The sequence below is a fragment of the Phoenix dactylifera genome, unplaced genomic scaffold (assembly GCF_009389715.1).
Source record: "Phoenix dactylifera cultivar Barhee BC4 unplaced genomic scaffold, palm_55x_up_171113_PBpolish2nd_filt_p 000159F, whole genome shotgun sequence".
NCBI classification, from domain to species: Eukaryota; Viridiplantae; Streptophyta; class Magnoliopsida; order Arecales; family Arecaceae; genus Phoenix; species Phoenix dactylifera.
Genome location: NW_024067703.1, coordinates 232,009 through 246,527, shown reverse-complemented (window position 1 = coordinate 246,527; position 14,519 = coordinate 232,009).

The following is a 14,519-nucleotide window of genomic DNA, read 5'->3' as shown; positions in this document are numbered from 1 at the left end:
GTGCAATGGCTCCAGTATTGTCACAATACAAAAGAACTGGACCATTGATTGAGGGAGCAACACCAAGTTGATTTACAAACTTCTTGATCCAAACAGCTTCCTTTGCCGCATCTGATGCAGCAACATACTCTGCTTCGCATACGGAATCGGCTACTGAATGCTGCTTGGAACTTTTCCAGCAGACTGCTCCTCCATTCAGGGTAAACACAAATCCTGACATACTCTTACTGTCATCATGGTCTGACTGAAAACTAGAGTCTGTAAACCCCACAAGTTTTAAGTCAGATTCTCCATAGATTAACCATTGGTCCTTAGTATTTCTTAAATACTTAAGGATGGTTTTCACCACCTTCCAATGGTTCTCACCCGGATCAGACTGATACCTACTCGCTACTGCTAGTGAGTAAGCAACATCCGGTCTTGTACATGTCATGGCGTACATGATAGAACCTATTGCAGAAGCATATGGGATTCTACTCATACGCTCTCTCTCTTCGGAAGTTGTCGGACAATCTTTCTTAGAGAGAGAAATTCCTTGGCCTATCGGAAGATAGCCCTTCTTGGAATTCTCCATGTTGAACCGCTTCAACATAGTGTCGATGTACGTGGATTGGGACAATCCAAGCAACTTCTTAGATCTATCTCTATAGATCTTCATCCCTAAGATGTAGGATGCTTCTCCCAAATCCTTCATGGAGAATTGTGATGACAGCCAAAGTTTCACATTTTGTAATGCAGGAATGTCATTCCCAATTAAGAGAATGTCATCCACATACAACACAAGAAATGTGATCACTGAACCGTTAACCCACTTGTAGACACAAGGTTCTTCTTCGTTCTTAACGAAGCCATATGTTTTGATAGTTTTATCGAAACGTATGTTCCAACTTCGAGAAGCTTGCTTAAGTCCATAAATGGACTTTTGTAGCTTGCATACTTTGGACTCGTCTATGGATGTGAAACCCTCAGGTTGTATCATATACACCTCTTCTTCCAGCTCTCCATTTAGAAAAGCTGTTTTCACATCCATTTGCCAGATTTCATAATCCATATATGCTGCTATAGCTAGCATGATCCGAATAGATTTTAGCATTGCCACAGGAGAAAAAGTCTCGTCATAATCGATACCATAACGTTGACGATACCCCTTGGCAACCAGACGGGCTTTATAGGTTTCCACCTTTCCGTCTGCGCCTCTCTTTCTTTTGAAGATCCATTTGCACCCTATGGGTTTTATCCCTTCGGGTGGATCAACTAGTGTCCATACACTATTGATTTCCATGGATTCCATTTCGGATCTCATGGCGTTAAGCCATAACTCAGAGTCGGACCTTTGCATAGCATCCATATAGGTAATTGGATCCTCATTGTTCTCATCAAGCTCAATAGGATCTGCATCTTGGACCAAGAAACCGTAGTATCTGTCCACTTGACGCGGTACTCTACCTGATCGCCTTAATGGTGCTTCTACATTGGGCTCCGGGTTTGATCTAATCGAATCCGGTTCTGTGGGTTCAGTAGTTTGTGTTAAATCTTCCATCTGCTGAGCTTCATTAAGTTCAACCTTAGAGGCAACAATTCCTTCACTAAGGAATTCTTTTTCCAAAAAGGTTGCCTTAAGTCCTACGAACACCTTTTGTTCATTAGGAAGGTAGAAGTAATAACCCCTAGTTTCCTTGGGGTACCCTACAAAATAACACTTATCGGACCTAGGACCAAGTTTGTCAGTTTGAGAACATTTAACATAAGCCGGACATCCCCAAACCCTAAGGTATGAAAGTGTCGGCTTACGCCCAGTCCATATCTCATATGGAGTCTTCTCAACAGACTTACTTGGAACCTTATTTAGTATTATACACGCTGACTCTAAAGCATAACCCCAAAAAGATACAGGCAGACTAGTAAACCCCATCATGGATCGAACCATGTCTAACAGAGTTCGATTCCTCCTTTCGGATACACCATTGTGCTGAGGTGTTCCTGGAGGGGTCCATTGTGAGAGAATCCCATTCTCCTCTAGATAAGTCAAGAAATCACCAGAAAGGTATTCTCCTCCTCGGTCTGACCGAAGGATCTTAATACTCTTTCCAGTCTGTTTTTCTACTTCATTACGAAATTGTTTGAACATTTCAAATGATTCCGACTTGTGCTTCATCAGATAGACATACCCATACCTGGATAGGTCATCTGTGAAGGTTATGAAGTAGGCATAACCACCTTTGGCACTTACGTTCATAGGTCCACATACATCAGTATGTATGAGGCCAAGAACATCGCTGGCTCGTTCACCCTTTCCAGAAAAAGGTGACTTGGTCATCTTACCCAGAAGACAGGATTCACAAGTTGGCAATGATTCACAATCATTGATTTCTAAAATGCCCTGTTGGGCTAACCTGTTTATCCTGTTTTTATTTATGTGACCTAACCGGCAATGCCACAAATAGGCTTCATTGACATTATCTAACTTAGGGCGTTTATTAGAGGTGTACATTACATTCACAGGCAGTGATAGAGTATAAATGCCATATTTCAATTGTCCACGAAAAATTTTAATACCATTCAAAATGATATCACAAAAATTTTCTTTTATTGATAAACAATAACCATTTTTGGCCAAAAGGCCTACAGAGATGACATTCATTAAAAATATTGGACAATAATGACAATCATCTAATATGACTACTCTAGATTTAAAAACAAGCTGAATGACTCCTAAAGCTAGGACTGGAACTGATCTTCCATCTCCAACGTTCAGGAATCTCTCGTCATTCTTGAATCTTCTACTAACTTGAAGTCCCTGCAACGAATTGCAAATATTAATTGGACTTCCGGTATCCAATACCCAAGTGGTAGAATCATAAATTAAAAAATTACAAGGTGTTATCATATAATTACCTTGTGCAGCAACTATTTGCTGCTTTTTCTTCTTAGGCCTGTTTGGATCAAGGGACGCTATGTAAGCCGGACAGTTCCGCTTCCAATGACCCATCTTCTTACAGAAGAAGCACTCTGCCTTGCTCTTATCGGCTTTATGCTTCTTAGTTTGGCTGGGCTTAGAGACCCCAGCACGAGCTTTCTGCACCTTCTTCTTCTTTCCTTTCTTAAAGAAAGAAAGTCCTGCAGAAGTCCCACCTACCACATTCACCGACTCCTTTTTGAGTTGGTGATCCTTCTCATAGGTCTGCAGTAAACCTAGCAAACCATGATAGGATACTTCAGGTCTAGTCATTCTATAATGACTAAGGAAGGTCAGGTAGGACTTGGGAAGTGAGTTTAAAATGGCGTCCTTGCCCAATTGCTCGTGCAAAGGAAAGCCAAGTTTACTTAGGCGATCAATTTGTTCGACCATGTACAATACATGATCGGTGACCGATGCTCCTTCCCTCATGCGGGCATTGAATATAGCGCAGGAGGTTTTATGTCGTTCAACATCATCAGGTGTGCCGAAAGACTCCTTCAACATTTGAAGGATTTCCACTGGCTGCGCTTCCTCGAATTTACGACTAAACTCATCATTCATCGAGGCCCTCATGATGCAACGCACTGTAGTGCGATCGTTGAGCCACTTTTGATAAGCGTCTCTGATTGCACGTGGTGCATTGGCTGCAGGTTCCTCAGGTGCAGGATCCGATATCACATACAGGATCCGCTCATGCTCTAATACTATTTTCATCTTTCGATACCAGCTATCGAAGTTAGGTCCATTAAGCTTATCATTGTCTAATAGTGTTCGGAGGGACAATGAGTTAGCCATATCTGAAAAATAAAGGAAAAACCCAACTAATCAGTATATGATTTATTTAATCCTAAAGACTTGGACTTTAGTCTAAAGTTTTCTCCCACTATTTTAATCGAATTAATAGCCTCTACCTTTAATTCGAGGAATTACTTTAATTTCCTAGTGGGTACTAGAATCCGCATAGACTGCATACGGGCCCGAGGAAGGCTCGGCCAACCCATGTGCATCTAAGGGTAGGTACATTACCAATTATTTCTCTAAACAATTTCTAGCAATCAATTTTGCCCCAAGTGGTAATCAGTAGGCGGAGGCCTCCACTGAAAATCCTGGTTAGGTCCAACCATTAATGAACTAACTCGATGATACTACCTAATGTATGATCAGGCCCGAGGAAGGCTCGGCCAACCTAATCACAATTAGATAGCTCAAAAAGCTATCATATAATGAAGGATAATTCCAGTATTTAGAGGAACACCAGACGGAAGCGTCCTGCATGTTCAACTGTAATATTGGACCTATTATCATTCACCTTAATGGGAGGCTATGATCTAGTTATCTATATAACTTTATCATTTTAAGGACCTAATAATTTAGAGGATTTTAAATGATATGTAACACTGACCGATAATTCTAAATCCTCCCACTGACTTCACCAAATCATATAGAGGACTAGCTCTTATTGGTCTATTAGATACCTAAATCAGTCACACTGATTTTTCTTAATGGCATGGGTGAGTGCCAAGTGTCAAGGTACCTTAATCAAAACTTGATCGACCAAATTGGCCAGGTAAGAGAGATCATGGGAGGGTTACGCCATTAACCTCTTTCCTAGACACCAACTATGTTGGCCAGGTAAGAGGTAGCCCCAATTAAAAACCATGATCAAATGCCGACTTACCTTAGACACCAATTGGTTTATCAAGTTGATTTAGGTTATCCTTGGGAACTCGGGCTCGACCACTAAGCCACAATCAGATCCAATTGAAATATTTGGATATGATAAACTACAACTATTGAGTTTGATCATTTTATAAACCTTGATTTAGTCTAGTTCAACTATTGATTAGATTAAATCATGTTTCTTAAGTTAGTCCATTTCAATTTGATTTCATGATTAGGTCTAACCTAGTCAACTAATCTGATTGTGCTAACCCATCCCCAAATCCCATGTTCAAATTTAAATTTTAATTCGAATTTCAAATTTTGAATTTTAAATCTTTATTTGAAATTCAAATTTTAAATTTTAAATTCAACATTTAATTCTTTATTAAATGCATTATGATCATGGATTCAAGGTGTCAATTTATTCCAAATATAAATAATTTATATTTAAATTTTGTGGTCATAATAAATTTAAAACTGAAATTTCATAAACATCAATTATGCATAATTTCATAAAAATAAACTATTTATTTTATGATACAAATTAATCTCAATTTTGTGCTAGGACAACCTTTTCACTATAAGGGGTTAACCTTATAGCAGGACAACCTTATAATTCAGCACAAGATTGATATTTTATCAATAAATCTAGATCTAATCTAAATTTAAAAATTAAATCATGCATAATTCTAGATATTATAGGCCAATTCCATCGGCCAACCTGGCTCTGATACCAGTTGAAGGGAAAATTTCTCGAGTTGTCCGATAAAATCGAACGCCAGGCATGAAAAATCAGTTTTAAAATTTTTTTTTATTTTATTTATAACAATTATAAATATTAAATTTAAATTTTATATAAAATTACCTCAAGCCCGTAGCGGAAGTTGGTCGAGGTAATTTGAATCTGGATCTGGATCTGGATCCCTGAAGGTAGCTCTGCAAGGCCTGGATCTGCAAGCCCTCTACTTCGCACGCACGTCAAGCTTCGCAAGAAAGGTTGGATGATGTCTTTACTCGTGCAAAACAATCTTTTGCAAAAGGGACCCTTGGAAGAAAAGAAATCCAGAAAAAGGACCTTCCCTTTTCTCTTTCTTTCTTTCTTCTCTTTCTTTCTTTCTTCGGTTTCTTTTCTCCCGTTTCTTCACAGCACGCCTAAGCCACAGACGCCCGTCTCTTGATCCTGATCACAGAGGGAATAGAAGGGAGGAGAGGACATCGGATCTGGGCCGAGCTCCAAACCACCAGAGAGAAAGGACTCCTTCCTCTCTCTTCTTCTTCTTCTCCACAGAATCAAAAACTCCTTCTGTCTGACTATTTTCTTCTCAAGAAAATTCTCATCCTCTCGTCTTCAAGATGATACGGTGGCCTCAAATAGGCCAACGCTAAGAGGAGTTAAGAGGCGCTATTGACCAAGCATTAAAGAATTCATTTATGGATGAATTTCATAACGCTTGTTTCAAAACAAACGGTGGGAAAAAACTAATGAATCGATGAAAACGTGCCAGATTTCAAAGATCTAAATGAACCGGAATGTAGCCGGTTCAAAACCGAACATTCCGGTCCAGACGGCAAGCCGAACGGAGTCCGGATGGTGGCACGTCGTGGCGTTGAACCAAGGACGGAGAAGACTCTGTTTTTGCTCCCAGGCTTCCTTTCCATCGCGGCTCACAAGCATCTCTTAAGGGTCCATGAGCTTAAGGGTCCATGGGTCCACAGGAGGTATTTAAATGGGATTTAAAAACCAAGTCAGCCGTTAACCATTGAAATGGTTTTAGCCAAATAGGAAATGGGTTAGCCCATTTTGTAATAAAGCAAGCTTATTTGGTTCTAATCCAAATTGACAGCCGATTTAAATGATTTTTGACTCGGAAAAAATTCCACATGAGTCCGACTCATGGGGAATTCAATTGGGTCCAGTTTCGGCTCGATCCAAGTCCGACTTAGATCAGAACAAATACGAAATTAAATCCCACTTAAATCATGATCGAGCCCAATTACACTAATTTAGACCCAATCAAATCCAATCTCAACAATTGAGTCCTGATCAAGTTCCATTACATTAATTGAAACTTGATTGACCCGAAATACAGACTTAATTAGTTGTTCATCCATGAAATTTAGCATGTACCTCATGTTCAGTGCTAGCTGAACATAGACAGAACCAAATTCCAAATGACCCACAATTTAATTCTTAATTAAATTGGGTCAAGACCTTCTTACTTAGTTTGACTAATGTGCGTGACTCCGATAGGTTCGAACACTAAACCGGTAGTACATGGACTACTCCATGCACTAATCGAGGTGACCATCTAGCAATGATACCCGACGTCCGGATAGGTCGAATATGCAAAGCAACATTCAAGAACCTAGACGTATGGTTGTTGCATAATTCATCCCTATGACCATCGATGCTCAAGATGACCTCAGAGTGGACTGTCGAACTCTGGGTCCGGTCATCCATAGTGTATTTCAATTAATCAAATCAAGTGACCATCACTTGGTTTACCCTGGCCAAGGTTTTACTGAATTGAAATACAGCGAGACATCAACTCCTATAATCTGGAGCGGTCAATCCCATCTTGACTCGTACACAGACTTCGCGAGTACTTGACTGCACCCAGCATCCTTCCGATCCCTGAATTAGAAATTCAGGTCATCCAGTGCCTAAGTACAGTGAGTTGCTTGCAAGTCACCGTGACAGTCTCAGGTCTAAGGGGTACTTATGCCCATACGCTTTGCGAGCTAACTCCCGACAGTAGAGTGCTACGCAGGTGAGTCACTGTTCAGTGATGATGTACTCCTACATCTCACCTGTATGCCATACAGTGTCTCCACACTTCTTGGTTTAAGAGGACAACCAACTAAATGACACACAACGACCTATACTTGACATAGCTATTGTCCAATTGACAGCTCATCATTTGGTCGCGAACTGGTTTAAGGACTAAATGATAAAACCTCTTTTATCCACTAAATTAGTCCTAAGGACTTCATCACAATACACAGGAGTTCAATTTGAAGATGTAACACTTGTGATGAATAGAAAATTGCCAGAATAAATTTTTATTCATTTTAATAAAATATATACATAATCCAATTTCTTACAATTAAAAATTGGCTTTGGGACATAATTCCCAACAAAGATATACTAACCAAATAACACGCCTCAAGGTGTATCATAAAGATTTTCAGATTTAAGTTTCAGATGATACATATTGGAGAGTATTAGGATTACTTTTCATTTAGTATTCTTTCTCTCTCCTTTAGCTATAGATTTATGCAATTAAGTCCAATAAGACCTCTCCTTCTGAAATTTTCTTTCTCCCCCTCAATTGATCATTCCATTTAAGAGTTTAGAATCCTAAGATAATGTTCAACAAAATTGTCAATCTCAAAAATGTATTTTCTATAAGTTTCAGCTTATTTTCATAAGACTCAAGGTTTGAGATAAGACAACCTTTATAGAACTCATCTCAAGGTAATTAAAGCATGTCTTGCAATATAAGGAGGTTCATCAAAATCAATCCATAAAATTCAAAGTATGCATCAAAATAAAGTATCTTTGGGATAGGATACTGAATATCTAAAGCTCCCCCTCAAAAGATGCATTCTTCTTTAATCATTTTAATTGTTGAATTTCAGATTTTAGTGATAAACGTGAATAACACTGAAATTCTGTAATATCAAGAATGTAGAGTAATCTAGTATTATTCCAAAATTTGTAGTAATTACTCTTTCTAATCTTTTACGAACAAGTTATGCTTTCTCATAATCTTAGAGAAAATGTATAGAAATATTAATCAGAAAATGATTCATTTGAAGCTTAGTTTCTTTCAACCGCATTTATATTTTCTTTCTTTTAGAATCATTTGAGTGAGCTGAAATATTTCTAGCTTTAAGATCATTCACTCTATTGATAGAAGTGTTTAATAATGTAGGAGAGAAAAACATATAGATGATTATTGAAATATATATATTTTTAGAACTGAATTTCTTAATCATAGTTTTTCATGAAGCACAATAAATCTTTTTAATATCAAAATAAAATCATATATTTAGAAATTTTTGTTTGCAATCAAGATCATCGAAAGACACATCATTTGAACCGATATTAGTATACTTTGAAGATAAGAAATGATATGTTTCGGATGCGTATCGGAGCAATCACCAAAGGCATCAAAATTAATTCTGTTTTTCTTAAAGTAAGACTTTATTTAAAAATCACATTTAGTTTAAGCTTTTATACAAAATCAGATTCTGAATTACATAGGATTTTCAATAGAGGCTCTCAAACTCATACTTTGAGATATGTATCTTCCACATTATAGCTCATCTTAAATGATTACGATTGAAAATACATATTTCAAACATATAAGAGCATATTCAGAATCTTTGTATTAAATGTTGAGTTTTGGTACGAATTTGAACATTATATACCAAATTTAGGCAAGTTGAAGGATAGAATAAAATTTATTTTTCCTAAATAGAGATATCCTTCTCTTCTTCTTTATTCAACTTTCAAATTTTAGAGATGATTGCTAACAACAAATCTGAAATTTCTTTTCAATAAAACTAAGCAAAAAATGTTATGTAGTATTTCAAACATTCAATCAAGTTGTCCAAGTATGGGGTACTACAAAAGATATTGAGAACCCATAATTTAAAATATCATGCCACATGCAAAATATAGTGTGTGTTAAGTCATACATTAAAATATTAAGAACAAGCATGTCAAGTATCAAAATCAATTCTTTTCAAATAAACTCCCCCTATTTAAATATAATTTTGCACTGATTTCATCCTTAAAGTGTGTTTCCATGTGACTAAAAATTTGAATTGATTCTTTCTTGTATACTTTCATTTACTTTGTCTTTCATTTTTACTTTCTTATGCTCTATACTCTATTTACTCCCTATCCGGTGGAGTTGGGAAGGGGCACGAGGTACTACCACTAGCCTCCCTCTTGTGCCGTCCCTAATATGCCCTACACCGAATAGTTGGGTCAAATAGTGCCGGGTACTACCACTAGCCTCCCCATTGGCACCATCCCTATGATGAGCAATATAGAAAGGTTAAAATGTTCACTCCAAACTCTCCCTGTTTGAGTGTAATTAATTATAGATTTTATCCCTTCCAAGTGTGCCGAATATATTATGCTTGTTTTGCTTTTCCTTAAGATTGAAGTACTTGCCTTTGCTCAGATTTTTCATCTCTTGAATAATGTCTATTTTCTTTTCTTTATCTCTCTCTTTTTGTTATTCTCAAGTAATTTACATGAAAGAGTAGAATAAAGAGATAATCTTATGTATCATATAGATGTATATTATGCAAACAACATTTTCATTGTGCTCAAGGATTCATAACTTCTCACAAGTTATTTTACATCAAAATTTTAAGCATATACTTGTGTATTTCATGGTTATGACATAGGCAAAGATATATTTTAGTTTGGGCAAACCATGAAACAATTTCTAAAAGTATAAGTCAGTCAATACACATATAGACATGATATCAAAAATTAATAATTAAAGAATTTAATCATGCCATAATAGGATTTAAGTTATTGACTTTGCTCAATTAATTTGTGAGAAAGGTATCTAAAATTACCTATTCATTATATGTTCTTCAAGCCAAACTAGATTTCTTATGTGTGAACTTTTGGCTGAAGAAGATCCTCTTTCTTGTTTGCATGTGAATGTTTAGTGTATCTTACATGAAGATATCCTTCAAGTTGAAATTTTTCATTTTTCTTTCTTGAAGGAAGGTCATTAGTTTCTTTAAGATACAAAGCATTCATCCAACATATATATATATTTTTTAATTAGATGACTCAATATGAGATATGACAATAGTTGCATGTTGAGTCACTTTACTCAAGAGATTGCCTAAATATAAACAAGCACATATCACTTGAACTAAAGAGATAAATTCATTAATCAAGATAGTTCAAGGACAAGCATGTGAGGCAATAGACAGATTTATCAAGGTCAAATCAATTTATTTTAGATTCTATTTGCTTAAGATAATTATCAATAAGATGTGTTAACTAAGTTTTAATTAACTTATCTTAAACGTTTGTTTCTATCAAAATTCAGATTATGACGTATTTGTTATCAATAAAATATGATTAATTAAAGTTAGATTGAAGTCTTGCACAAGGTCACATAATGAGCATACAATCTGGTCTACTTAGCTGTATGATAAAATAATTATTCTATCATGCTTCAATACAACTTTAACACAATAGATCTACTTTGCTCATCCTTTTCAAATTCTACAAGATGGGGTCATAGATATACCTTCTTCATGCCAATCTTCTATAAGAGTTTTCTTGTGGACTAATGTTGGTCAATGAAGATCCCCTTTCCTGTTTGTCTTAATTTGGAGTTTGAGAGAAGATGTTAATTCATTCATCATACATATTTCAAACTCACCTTGTATGAGCTTAGTAAAAATATAAATCTTCATTAGTAGAACCAAAAATAATGTCACAAATTCTTCCTTTTGATACATAGATTTATCATTATTACTTTCTATCAAAAAGGATGCTTAAGCTTTTATATCATGCTTTTGATGCTTGTTTCAAATCATATAATGCTTTATCATATTTGTAATGAGTGTTTTCAAATATGGTGGTTATCTAACATATATAAAGAAAGCACATAGGAGTCCATTCTACACACTCATTTGATAGGATATAACGTTTATAAAGCAAACAAATGATAAAGGTGATTTTTACTTCTAATCATGCAAGAATCTTATCAAGATCTATTTCATCTTTTCTTGATTTAATCTTTTAGTAGTCATCATTAAGTGTATATCTGAAAAATCCAATTTGGTTCTAATTAACAAGTTTTTCAGATTGTTATATGTAAAAGATTTAACCATATAATTTGATTTTAGTATTTTGATAATAGATCATTAGTCTCATAAAGAATAAAATGAATTGATACTTCTACAACTAGAATTTTTCATGAATGTCTTATATGCATTGCTTGATGAATGATATCCAAGGATAGAAATATCTTTATTAGATTTGGCATTATTTTTCAAGAGAACATATCAAGCATAACATGTACGACTGAAAAATATGAGAGATACGCAATAGTTCGTTTTCTATTTTTCAGAAGATCAAGAGAAGTTTTCATCAAAGATAGATCTAATAGAAGTCATATGTATGACAAGTATTGATGATAGCTTTTAAAAAGCATTTAAGTAGATGGCTATCATACAACATTGCCTTTTTCAATTCTTCAAAGATTCTATTAATCCTATTTTACTTATAGTGTTCTTGGTGCAGAAACAATTGTATTCAATATTATTTTCTGTGCACAACTTAACACAAAAATTGGTTTTCAAACCTATGCCGTGATTCATAGTTTGCAAACCTTTATCATTTGATCGCTTTTTGTGAGTTTGTGCCAATGCAGAAAATATTTCAATTTGAGTGCCAAGAACAAGGCTAATGTAAGCTTTTGAAAAATTAGTGTTGGAAACAACATCTCTAGATTTAGAAATTTTTGTTTGTTTCCTTAGTTAGCATGCATAGCAAAGCTTTGACCTTTAAGAGGATAATCTAAGTAAGCCTATGGCAAGGTCTTTTGAGATTAAGTACATACTAGCATGAGTTGATTTTGTATGCTAAAGATGGTTTCTTTAATCTTGGTATTCATAGTGCATATATTTAAAAACATACCAAGTACACATTATCATATCTATGATCAATAAACAATAATGCCATGGATAAAAACTCTCAATCAAGCATATAGAGAATTCACAGAATTATTCTTAATAAATTAATCATTTTGCAACTTATCCAATATTGAGTAAAGTATACTATAAAATAAAGTGATTTGATTATATTTCCAAAAGTATTTTCTATATCACAAAATTGATCAATACATGCAATTCATATTTTAATCGAATACTAAAGTAATTTCACTATGAGAGGATGCAATAATAACTTATATCATTATTTCTTTCATTTAACTCATTCTTCTTAATTACATTTTAAATTCAATTCCTTAGCACATGTCTAGAGCACCCATTGTTTAGATAACATCTTTTATTAGAACCTTGGGATAGCTAGACATACTTGCTGAAGAATAATCATATTTTCAACTTAGGAACCCAAGCTCTTTTGGGTCTTTGTAGGTTAGCTATAATTGTTCCTTTTGTAACCCATATTTTCTTAATAGCTATTTTGTCCATGAATTTACAGATTTTAGGATTACAAGGGATGTATTTCTGTATCCTCTTGTTGAATTTAACAAACTTAGATCGAACATGAGTAGTAGAAAAACTTTCAGTTTTCTGTTTTTTTCTTTTAGGTTCATCAAATTTGTAATGTATAGATTTAGGAACAACAGAAGAGATTTTACTTAGCTTTTGTTTATCAGTATTATAAGACTCTGTTTTAGAATAATTAAAAACTGTTTTAACAAACATATTCTTAAAAGATTTTTGGGTGTACCAAGGTTGATATCCTAATGTAGCTTTATCAAATTCAGCTCTTTGATCATTTATCATTAGGTTCAATTTTTCAGAGCTGAGGGTAAATCTTTCAACAACAGGTTTTAATTTGTCACCTTCTTTAGTTAATCTTCTGTTATCTTCTGAAAGTAATTCATTGTTTTTCTTAAGTTTATCATGACTTTTAGTGAGAGATTGATCTCTTTGATTTAGTTCTTGATTTTCTTTTATTAAGATTTCAGTTTTACTAGTTAGTTTCAGTTTTTCATCTATTAGAATTTGATTTTCATTCTTCAAGTTCTTGTTCTTACAAATAAGTTTCTTATATTCTAAATACAAATCAGAAAAGGCATCATGGAGTTCATCAAATGTAAAATTGCTTTCAGTTTCAGCATGTACCTCTTGTGCCACCAAGCATGGATTTTCAATATGATACTGCTCTCCTTCTACACATGATATTTCAGATTTGTTAGTGCATTCATATTTGTCTTCAAGCATATTTCATATTTCTTTAGCAGTCATGCAAGAAGATATGCAATTAAACTCATTCCTATCTAATGCACAATATAATAGGTTCATTGCATCAGCATTCAATTGTGCTAAGTCCTTTTCATTAAACGTTTGAGAGAGTGTGTGAAGATCATTTATTATGATTTTCCATAAATAATAGTTTTGTGATTGAATAAAGATGCGCATGCGTATTTTCCAATGTGTATAGTTTATGCCATTAAATAGTGGAGGTGTATCAATTGATTGTCCTTCTCCTAGAAAACTATCTATTTGAGTTGTCATGATCTTTAGCTCTAGTCAGTTAAGACTACAAATAATATTTGAGCACCTGCTCTGATACCACTGGTTGCCCAGTAGATACAACCCAAGAGGGGGGGTGAATTGGGTCTTTTAAAAACTTTTATATTGCTTTTGAAACTTTTTGATTAATTATGCTAAGTTGTACAGATGCACAGTGAAAGTTAAACTTAGCAACAGTTTGATGTATAGAACGTGACTTGATTGAATATGCTTGCAACTAAAGGATGCGCGGATAAGAGTTAAGCAAGCAATTTATCTAAGTAAGTAAGTGTGTTAGTTAGACAATGACAAGAAGCATTACAAACACAACAAACATATAGTGGTTCGGTGCACCCCAGCACCTACATCCACTCCCCAAGACCTCTTGGGAATTTCACTATAATCCTACAGATTACAGCCGGTTGTTTTACAAGCTCACAACCCAACTTGTTGTTTTACGAGATCACAACAAACTCGGTCGGTTTTCACAGGCTCACCGACTCGAACCAACCGATTGTTTTCACGGGCTCACAATCCAACCCGGTTGGTTTTCTCAAAGGCTCACCAACCACAACCTTACAACGTTGGTTTTTCCCTTTGCCTCACCAACAAACCTTAACCCCTTGATTCAATCCCT